Source organism: Chelonoidis abingdonii, chromosome 24 (genome assembly GCF_003597395.2).
Source record: "Chelonoidis abingdonii isolate Lonesome George chromosome 24, CheloAbing_2.0, whole genome shotgun sequence".
Taxonomy (NCBI): domain Eukaryota; kingdom Metazoa; phylum Chordata; order Testudines; family Testudinidae; genus Chelonoidis; species Chelonoidis abingdonii.
In genome coordinates this window covers 15,661,693-15,671,263 of record NC_133792.1, presented here as the reverse complement: position 1 = coordinate 15,671,263, position 9,571 = coordinate 15,661,693, and the positions used below count along the sequence as shown (strand labels likewise).

The 9,571-nt window shown below is 45.2% G+C and overlaps 1 protein-coding gene across 4 annotated transcripts in view; it reads right to left on the bottom strand.

Annotated features, from left to right (window-relative positions):
• The window catches only part of PLPP7 (phospholipid phosphatase 7 (inactive)), a 60,252-nt gene that overhangs the window by 46,271 nt on the left and 4,410 nt on the right, over window positions 1-9,571 (bottom strand). The window contains exons 2-4 of one of the 4 annotated variants that reach the window (XM_075060666.1): window positions 7,679-7,764; window positions 6,941-7,065; window positions 4,734-4,931 (exon numbers count right to left, since the gene is read on the bottom strand). The exons of 1 other annotated variant lie outside the window; for it this stretch is intronic. The gene's annotated coding sequence lies outside the window, so the exon portion shown is untranslated. The remainder of the gene's footprint in view (window positions 1-4,733; window positions 4,932-6,940; window positions 7,066-7,678; window positions 7,765-9,571) is intronic. 2 more of the 4 variants (XM_075060667.1, XM_075060668.1) reach the window with 2 other exon arrangements.

Here is a 9,571-nt window from a genome sequence, read left to right as displayed (position 1 = left end):
TTCATTGTGACCATTCATGAACCTCTGCCCACTTTTCAGCAGTTGAGCTTATGACTATGGTAAATTTGTAGACTGCATTACCACAGCAACCCCCTTCTGTGCCCAACCCACAGAGGATGAGAGTCTAGTAAGGCCCCTAGCTACCAAGCCAGATGCTTTAGCTCAAACTGGACAGACTCCTGTCATTAGGTCTAGAGTTACCTAGTGCTAACCCCTAAATCCCCATGGCATCCTAAAAAATAGGTACCAATGACATAGGGGAGGGTAGGAGACATGTCCTGGAGGGCAAATTTAGGCTGCTAGGAAAGAGACTGAAATCCAGGACCTCTATGGTGGCATTCTCAGAAATGCTTCCAGTTCCACACACAGGACCAGGTAGGAGGCAGAGCTTCAGAGTCTCAATGCATGGATGAGACAATGGTTTAGGGAGGAGGGGTTTAGATTTATTAGGAACTGGGGAAACTTTTGGGATGGGGGAGCCTGTATAGGAAGGATGGGCTCCACCTAAACCAAAGTGGATCCAAACTGCTGGCACTTAACATTAAAAAGGTTGCAGAGCAGTTTTTAAACTAAGAGATGGGGAAAGTCAGTTGCTGCAGAGGAGCACATGGATTGGACAGAAACTTCTCTTAGAGGAGAGAGTCTATTGATAGAGATTTTCTAAGTTTTAGTCAGGAGGAAAGGATGGAAGAGGATAAAGTATGGGCCAGATCAGATGAGAAACGTTCACATTAAGAATCTTACACATCAGAAAAGGGCAGACAAACAGTGACAAGTTTTTAAAGTGCTTGTACGCAAATGCTAGAAATCTAAATAATAAGATGGGTGAACTAGAGTGCCTTGTGTTAAAGGAGGATATTGATATAACAGGCATCACAGAAACCTGGTGGAGTGGGGACAATCAATAGGACACACTCATTCCAGGGTACAAAATATATCGGAAAGACAGACTAGGTCATGCGGGGGAAGACCTATATGTGGAAGAAAATGTAGAATCAAATGAAGTAAAAATGAATCCACATGTTCCATAGAATCCCTATGGATAGTAATTCCATGCTCTAATAAGAATATAACAGTAGGGATCTATTATTGACCACCTGACCAGGACAGGGATAGTGACGATGAAATGCTAAGGGAGATTAGAGAGGCTATCAAAATAAAAGAACTCAATAATAGTGGGAGATTTCAATTATCCCCATATTGACTGAGTACATGTTGCCTCAGGATGAAATTCAGACAAAATTTCTTGATATTTTAAATGACTGCTTCTTGGAGCAGCTGGTACAGGAACCCACAATGGGAGAGACAAGTCTCCATTTAGTCCTGAGTGGAGCGCAGGATCTGGTCCAAGAGGTAACTATAACAGGACCGCTTGGAAATAGTGACCATAATATAACATTTAACATTCCAGGGGTGGGAAGAACACCTCAACAGCCCAACGTCATGGCATTTAATTTCAGAAAGGGGAACTATGCAAAAATGAGGAGGTTATTTAAACAGAAATTAAAAGGTACAGTGACTAGAGTGAAATTGCTGCAAGCTGCATGGACACTTTTCAAAGATACCATAATAGAGGCCCAACTTAAATGTATACCCCAAATTAAAACACACAGTAAAAGACCTAAAAAAAAAAAAGAGCCACCATGGCTTAACCACCATGTAAAAGAAGCAGTGAGAGATAAAAAGGTATCTTTTAAAAAGTGGAAGTCAAATCCTAGTGAGGTAAATAGAAAGGAGCATAAACACTGCCACATTAAGTGTAATAAGAAAAGCCAAAAAAGGATTGAAGAACAGCTAGCCAAAATCCTCAAAAGGTAATAAAAATGTTTTTTAAGTACATCGAAGCAAGGAAGCCTGCTGCACATCAGGGGCGCACTGGACGATTGAGATACAAAAGGCGCGCATTAAAGAGATAAATCATTGCGGAGAAACTGAAACTGAAATTCTTTGCTTCAGTTTTCAACGGACTGAGACGTGTAGGGGATTCCCAAACTTGGAGCTTGTCCTTGGTGTAGGTGAAAACAAATCTGAGGAACTGTCACAGATTGAAGGTCAGTAGAGGAGGTTTTGGAATGCTTGATAACTTAGCCAGTAACAACTCACCGGACAGATTGGATTCACCAAGAGTTCTGAAACATCACAATGTGAATTGTGGAACTTTAACTAACTGGCTTGTACAGTCCTTTAAATCAGTTGTCTGTACCCAATGATAGCTAATTAGTGCCAATATTTTAAAGGGCTCTTGGAGGTGATCCCAATTTAACAGACCAGTAAGTCTAATGTCAGTACCGGGCAATAGCTGAAGCCAATAGTAAAGAATAAATTGTCAGACACATAGAACATCAAGTTGTTGGGCAAAAGTCAACATGGTTTCTGCAAAGGCAATCATGCCTTCTATCTATTAGAGTTCTTTGAAAGGGGTCAAGAACATGTGGGTCACGGGGATCCATGACATAGTTGTAATCTTAGATTTCCAGAAGCTTGATGCAAAGTTCTTTAGCTAAATTAAGTTGTCATGGGGGAGATAAGAGGAAGATCTTTCATGGCATCGAGACTGGTTAAAGAGACGGGAATGGTAGGAATAGATGGTAAATTTTTCAGAATGGCAGGGGTAACTAGTGGAGCTTCCCCAAGGATCAGTCTAGGATAATTCTATTCAACTTATTCATAATATGACTCTGGAGAAAAGGCGTGTAAACATGAAGGTGGGCAAATTTGCCCATGATAACCTAAACTGCTTCAAGATAGTTAAGACAAAAGCGACTGAAGAACTTGAAACAAATCTCAGCAAAACTAAGTGATTGGGTACAAATTGCAAATTAATATTAATGTGGATAAATGTAAAGTAATGCAGCATTGGCAAAAAATTACCAACTATACATACAATATGAGGGCGCTAATTCTAGCTACAACAATCAGAAAAGAGTCTTGGAGTCATCGTGGATAGTTCCTAGATGTCCGCACAGTCGCAGAGGCGGTCAAAAAAAGCCAACAGGATGTTAGGATGCATTAGAAGGGGATAGAGTATAAGACTGAGTAATATGTTATTGCCGCCTTATAAATCCATGGTACGTCCAATCTGCATACTGCATACATGTGGTTCTCTCATCTCAAAAAAGAGGTACTAGCATTAGAAAAGTTCAGAGAAGGGCAAGTAAAATGATTAGGGTTTGGATGGTCTCATATGAAGGAGAATTGAGAGGCTAGGACTTTTCAAGCTTGGAAAAGAGACTAAGGGGCCGATATGATAGACGTCTATAAAATCATGAGTGGTGCGGAGAAAGTGAATAAGGAAAAGTTATTTACTTGTTCCCATAATCTAAGAACTAGGGGCCACCAAATGAAATTAACGGGCAGCAGGTTTAAAACAAATAAAAGGACGTTCTTCACACAGCGCACAGTCAACCTGTGGAACTCCTTGCCTGAGGAAGTTGTGAAGGCTAGGACTATAACAGGGTTTAAAAAAGAGAACTTGATAAATTCCTGGAGGTTAAGTCCATGAATGGCTATTAGCCAGGATGGGTAAGGAACGGTGTCCCTAGTCTCTGTTTGTCAGAGGGTGGAGATGGATGGCAGGAGAGAGATCACTTGATCATTACTTGTTAGGTTCACTCCCTCTGGGACACCTGGCATTGGTCACTGTCAGCAGACAGGATACTGGGCTGGATGGACCTTTGGTCTGACCCAGTATGGCCGTTCTTATGTTCTTATGGCAGCAGACACATGTGGCACCAGGACAAAGAGACCAGGCCTTCAGTTCTAAACCCTCTATCCTCAAACATCCTGCTTCTCTCCCTGGTCTCCTTTAGCCATCAGCATAGCAAGCACCTTTGTACTCTACACTGCAGCCAACCATTTGAGGGCCAAAGCATCTCTCTCACTATTACAAGGCCGTGTGCAAGGTATGCATCATGTATTTGTGAACAGGAAGCTACTGGCTGTATGGACATGTACCCATGACTGACCGTGAGTATCATGACATTGAACAAGCATGTAGGTAAAAGCATAACATGAATGTGCAGACGCATGAGTATGCAGCTGGGGAGGAGATGGGGGATAAAGTATTTTGCAGGCTGTGGCTTAGTCACAGGAATTTGCAGGGATGGAGACTGTGAACAGAAGAGAAGACAGGTTCCAAGTGGAATTCATTTCCACAGTGGAAACTCTCCAGCCTTCCATGTTGATAAGTGGTTAAATTTAGATGTCCCAGGTTTTTTTTTTTTGGGGCATGGGTTGGCGGGGGGGAAGATACCAGTCTATTCACAGCTGCTTTGGGCTACAAACTTAAGGAGGTGAAAGGCTCTAGTCACTTGCTGTATGTGTAAAAGTCCAGATATTTCCCTAGGAGAACTGGGGAAAAAGAGCAGCAGAGGCAGCTGTAGCATTCATTGCTGAACCCCTAAATCCCCCTGACATCTTAAAAAAAAAAAAAAAAAGCCCAACCCTCTTTTTTCATTGCCAAGGTTGAGAAGTCCAGCAGAAAACTTTTCAAAAAATAAATAAATAAAAAAATCCATCACAGCCCACCAAGATCAGACAGGATCCTCTGGTTATAGAAGTAGTCAGGGGGTCAGGTGGTAGGGGTGTGAGACTAGAAGCCATGTGAAAAGGGAGGCAAAGCTCTATGCCAGGACTCCCCCATCCCTGGGCTAAATGAAAATGCAAGTCAGAGGAATGAAAAGGAATGATGATCGCAAGGCTGGACGTGTTATTTACAAAGACTGCAGGGTCACCTTTAGCAATTGATGTCAGGAGTCAGCAGGTCCCTCAAGCATTTTAGAGCCCTGGCTGGTGCTGGAGGAATGTGTAGCAGCCTCATCCAACTCATAGGTTCCAGCTCTCACCAAACACTTATTTCCCTGCGAGGTCACCAGCAACAACAGTGCTCCAGGCCAGAGCAGCTCTTACTCTTGTTCACGAGGCCAGACATGCTGCCAGGGAAAGTAGAATTGCAGTCCAGACACTGGTTACAGAAGACAGCATGGGGATTGGCCATGTGGCCAGACACCTGCACCATAAACTGTGCAGTGCCTCCACTCTAAGAACAGTGACACTTCCCCTTCCCGCAGCCCATGGGGACAGGGGGCGTTGAAGCCGGTGAGCCTAGTTTCTGTTCTTCACCACTTTGGTTCGTAATTTCATGGCCTCTTTTAAGAAGAATAATGCCTCAGATTTTATTACTTTTCAGTTGTTAGCGGAAGTCTCCTATTTATCTCTATGGCGCTGCTCAGAACCAATTTTCAGTAACCTTTCATCTGCTGTCACAGGCTGGGCTTTGTCTTCTGCCCTGGTGACCTCTGACGTGCAGCAGCTGCAGACGTTGCTTTTACTTTCTAATGTTACGTTTTAAAACAAATGCTTTTCCGTAAAGTTCAGAGATGGTTTGCAGAATCCAGAAACATCTTTAATTTGGAGTGCTGTGTGTTCTGTGCACTTAACTAAAAAAAAGTGGCATGATAACTGTTCTAATTTTTCCACCCGACTCCCCCATAAAAAAAAAAAACTGGCTCTATTATAAAGGTGACGCACCAAGTTTTAGCATGGGAAAGTAAAAACTGGAGCCCTTTGGCTTCCTGCAACAATACTAAAAAACACAAACCAACCAACCTGACCCCCAAACACCTCTCCTCAGGTCTTAGATTATGGCACAGTCTGAATTCTGTCAGATCTGAACCTCAAGCAATTTATAGTTTTGGGGTAATTCATGCCCCTCCCCACAAAAATCAACCCAGGGTTTATTCTTTGATTTTGGAGGTTTCAGGCTCATTTACAGCCAAAATACTTGGAAGTCCAAACCTCCCCCCACCTGCAAATAAAACCAGAGAATGAGGTCTGGCTGGATTTGCCTTAGGACAACACTATCACGCTAATCCAGCATCCTCATCTTCTCTCCTCCTCGTGAGGTCACAGTTGTTCCCTCTCCAGCCAGGATAGCGTAGTCATCTCAAGTCCTCGGTGTTGGAGCTGACAGTTTGCTTTAATTAAAAAGGAGACAGCTCTAGCTCTAGCTGAGACTGACAGAAAAGCCTCTCCCAGGAGCGGGGAGTCCTGGGGCAGGATCCCTGTGGCTAGGCTAGAGAGGTCTGCTGGTGCCCTTCCCCTCCTCATTCACCATGGGAGCGAGTCAGCCAGGAAGGCATCAATAACCCTGTGATACCAAGGGAGACATTTATAGGACAGTCTCCACAAGAGCTTCCCCAAGGTCCCCCATCCTCTCACGCTCCCCCACAAAAATGCTGAACATACACGCGCATGGGCTAGAGATTAGCATCCCCCCGGGAGGTTAAACATGCCTCTGACCAAGCTCCACTGCTTCTGCCACCGGTGGTGGTAGGAGGAAGAGGGGTCTTTTTGCTGCTGAATCACAGTTTTGTCTATAAATTCTAAGCTGCTGCTGCCTCCCCCTTCCAGCCCGACGGCTCCACTTGACCTCTATCCCACCATGAAAACCCTGCCCAGGCCTCATGCAGGACAGTATTTTCTTGTATCCAACACTGGGAGCAATGACAAGGGCAAGATGCATGAAAGCTAAGGGGAAGTGCTGAATAAAGTGTCTCCTTGGCCTCTGGGCCTTACAAATCAACAACCCAAACCCTTGCATCACCGCAACGTCATTTGAGGGCTACTAGCGTACGAGTACCAGTGAAGGCCTTGTGTCCAACTTGCAGCCATAGTACGGGGAGTGGGAGGGAAGGCAGCACTAGCTGCTGAGTTAACCACAGCAGTTCACTTCCCCCCACCCCCGGACAGTGCAACACCAGCTGGAGCAGTGCTGATGCTGGATCCCAATATCACGTGGCTGAGGTTATAAATTTGAGAGTGAAGGTCAAAGGGTCCATTTCCAATGACCATTCACCCCGAGCTCTGTAGCCAATTAAAGTGCATTTCCGTCCAGCCATGGCTGTCAGTACTGGAAGCCCAGCAGCCATCTCTGATTTACCATTGAAGGGTGCATACCACTGTGGTCCTTGTTAAGCAGTGGAGCCCGCAACAAGAGGAACTGTCTTTTGAGACGTGGCCTATGTTAAATCCATGCAACACTGCTCTGTGGTTCTGGGTCTGCAGCTAGAATTGATGTGCACGTGGTAGGTATAACCAAGGAAGGTAGGTGGTTCACCCCCCCTCCAACCCTTTCCTAGCATCCCCCCTCTTGCTCAGACTCTGCCGGTAGAGGAATGTAGTTGTAAGTAGCCTTGTTATTTAGCTTTAGCAATTAGCAGAGCTGCCTGATCAAAAGATTCCTCTTTGCTGAAGGGCTTTAGTTTTCATTCAGGAACCACTTGGAGCTCAGGAAAAAAGAACAGACCCAACGCTGGCACCAAGCATGGATGGATGCGTGTATCATTTCTCAGACACCAGCCATGTAATGCCAGCAGAAGGCATGGGGCAGTAGCTTCAAACAGGAGGCATTATACAGCCATAGCCTGAATGGTGCAGAGGTTTAATCAGCCTTCTGGGAACCCAAATGCAAATTGACCTTTGCTCATGATTAGAAAGGAGCTGGAGGGGCTGATATTGGAAGTGACCCAGGACTGGAATGGCCGGCGGGATAGAATACTGTCAGTAATGAAGTGTGTTGGTAGAGGTCTAGGACCGGAATAAGAGGTTAACCTAAAGGTGACTAGGATCTGGTATGAGAAAAACAGGGGGCCCACTGACCTGAGACACACTGACTGACCTGTTTGTGGAAGTTTACACCATGTCTCTATGGAATTTGCTAGGCCTGGCTCCAGGAGGCTTATTGATCCCTTATCTCCTTGAGAACTAAAATCAAAAAACAAAACTCCAAATAAAACCGTGCACAGGGCCTGAGCGCACCCAGAACAAGCTCCCAATCTTTTCCCACATTGCTGCGAATACTATTTAGTATCCAAATCTGAGTCCATGACGATACCCTGGGACAAGTTTTCAGAGCTGCTCCAGCATCCACACTCAGGGACAGATTTTCAAGAGACCCATTGAGTGCTGAGCACTTGAAAACCTGGCCCTACAGCTACAAGAGCAGAACAAAAATTATTACTTAAGGCTCTAACTCAGTATTCCTCTCCTGTCTCCCTGGCACTGCCCTCCCTGACATACTGGTTGACTCTCTCCAGCTGCCTTGTTTAGGATAAAATAATTTCGCAAGGGCTGAGAAAAACGAAGTAGGGCAGAGCACCAGCTCCTGAAAGCAGCTGGTTTCTTCTACTACATGTGAATGGCAAAAGTCTGAGATGGAGGGAATCTCATCCATGTGGACACCCCTCACTTGCCTGTTCACATGCACTGAAGCTTCATCTGTCTAGGTTCTTATACTACACTCATTGCTGTAGCATCTGAGCTCCCCATGGTTTAGCACAGGCTGTGCAGCTAGAGCACCAGATGCCTGGATTCAGGGATCCCCCAAGTGAAATGGAGCTTTAGAGGAGATGGCATGTGAACTGGAAAACAGGAACAGGCAGCAGCAATAAGCTACTTTTCCCAGCTGACTTTGTTACTCGCCCTTCCCCTGGGATCTGGACTAGTATGTCACTCAACAGTGGCCTTAACTGAGAGAGACTCAGCCCTCCCGATTGAAGGATCTTTGTGATATTTAGAATTAGAATGTGGTGTGGTGGCTCAAATCTGGAACACTAGGGGTGAAATCAAAGCCTCCTTCATCTCAACAGCAAAATTCACCAGCTCCATATTTCATGACCTGACCTAGAAAGGTCCCCTCAACGTTGGACTATCCCTGCTGCCACTGGTGGTGCCTGCAGTGTGATCGCAGGCTTAACCGATGTTTAAGAGTTACCTTAAAGCTGAACCATACCAGGTTGCTTTTAGTAGTGAAGTGGGGCAATAAGACATCTCCTCCCATCCAATACTCTTCTCTCACACACACTCCTCCAGCTGGTGCTTTCCTCCTGCCTCTTTGGCCACCTGTTTAAGTACTAGCTTCCACAAAGACATGAATTCAGAGTATTTGCCATGGGTGAACTCCCCCTGGTACCTGCAATTTAGGAAGCTGCATCTGGAAGAAAGTGTCAGAGCCCTCCTCCCCAGGGATTCAGACCTTAGTGACACTCTCCTGGGAGCCTATTAATTCAGCTGAAGCCAGTTATAAAACACAGTATTGTCGAACTCTGGTTCAAGGGCATATCTGTAAGTGGATCATAGGTTGGAGCCTTCTGACACCTACTTGAGTATGTGAGAGGAGCAGGAGGGGGAGAGAGGGAGGAGATTGGGAGCCTGTGACTTTGCTAGAGAAGGAAGGTGTCAAGTATCAGAGGGGTAACCGTGTTAGTTTGGATCTGTAAAAGCAGCAAAGAATCCTGTGGCACCTTACAGACTAACAGACATTTTGGAGCATGAGCTTTCATGGGTGAATACCCACTTCATCAGATGCATGTAGTGGAAATTTCCAGGGGCAGGTGTGTGTGTGTATGCGCAAATATATAGTGTGGCCAGGGAGGCTGAACTGTTCTACAGGTTTTTGTATATTGCCATTCCTAATATCTGATTTGTGTCCACTTATCCGTTTCCGTAGAGACTGTCCAGTTTGGCCGATGTACATAGCAGAGGGGCATTGCTGGCATATAATGGCGTATAT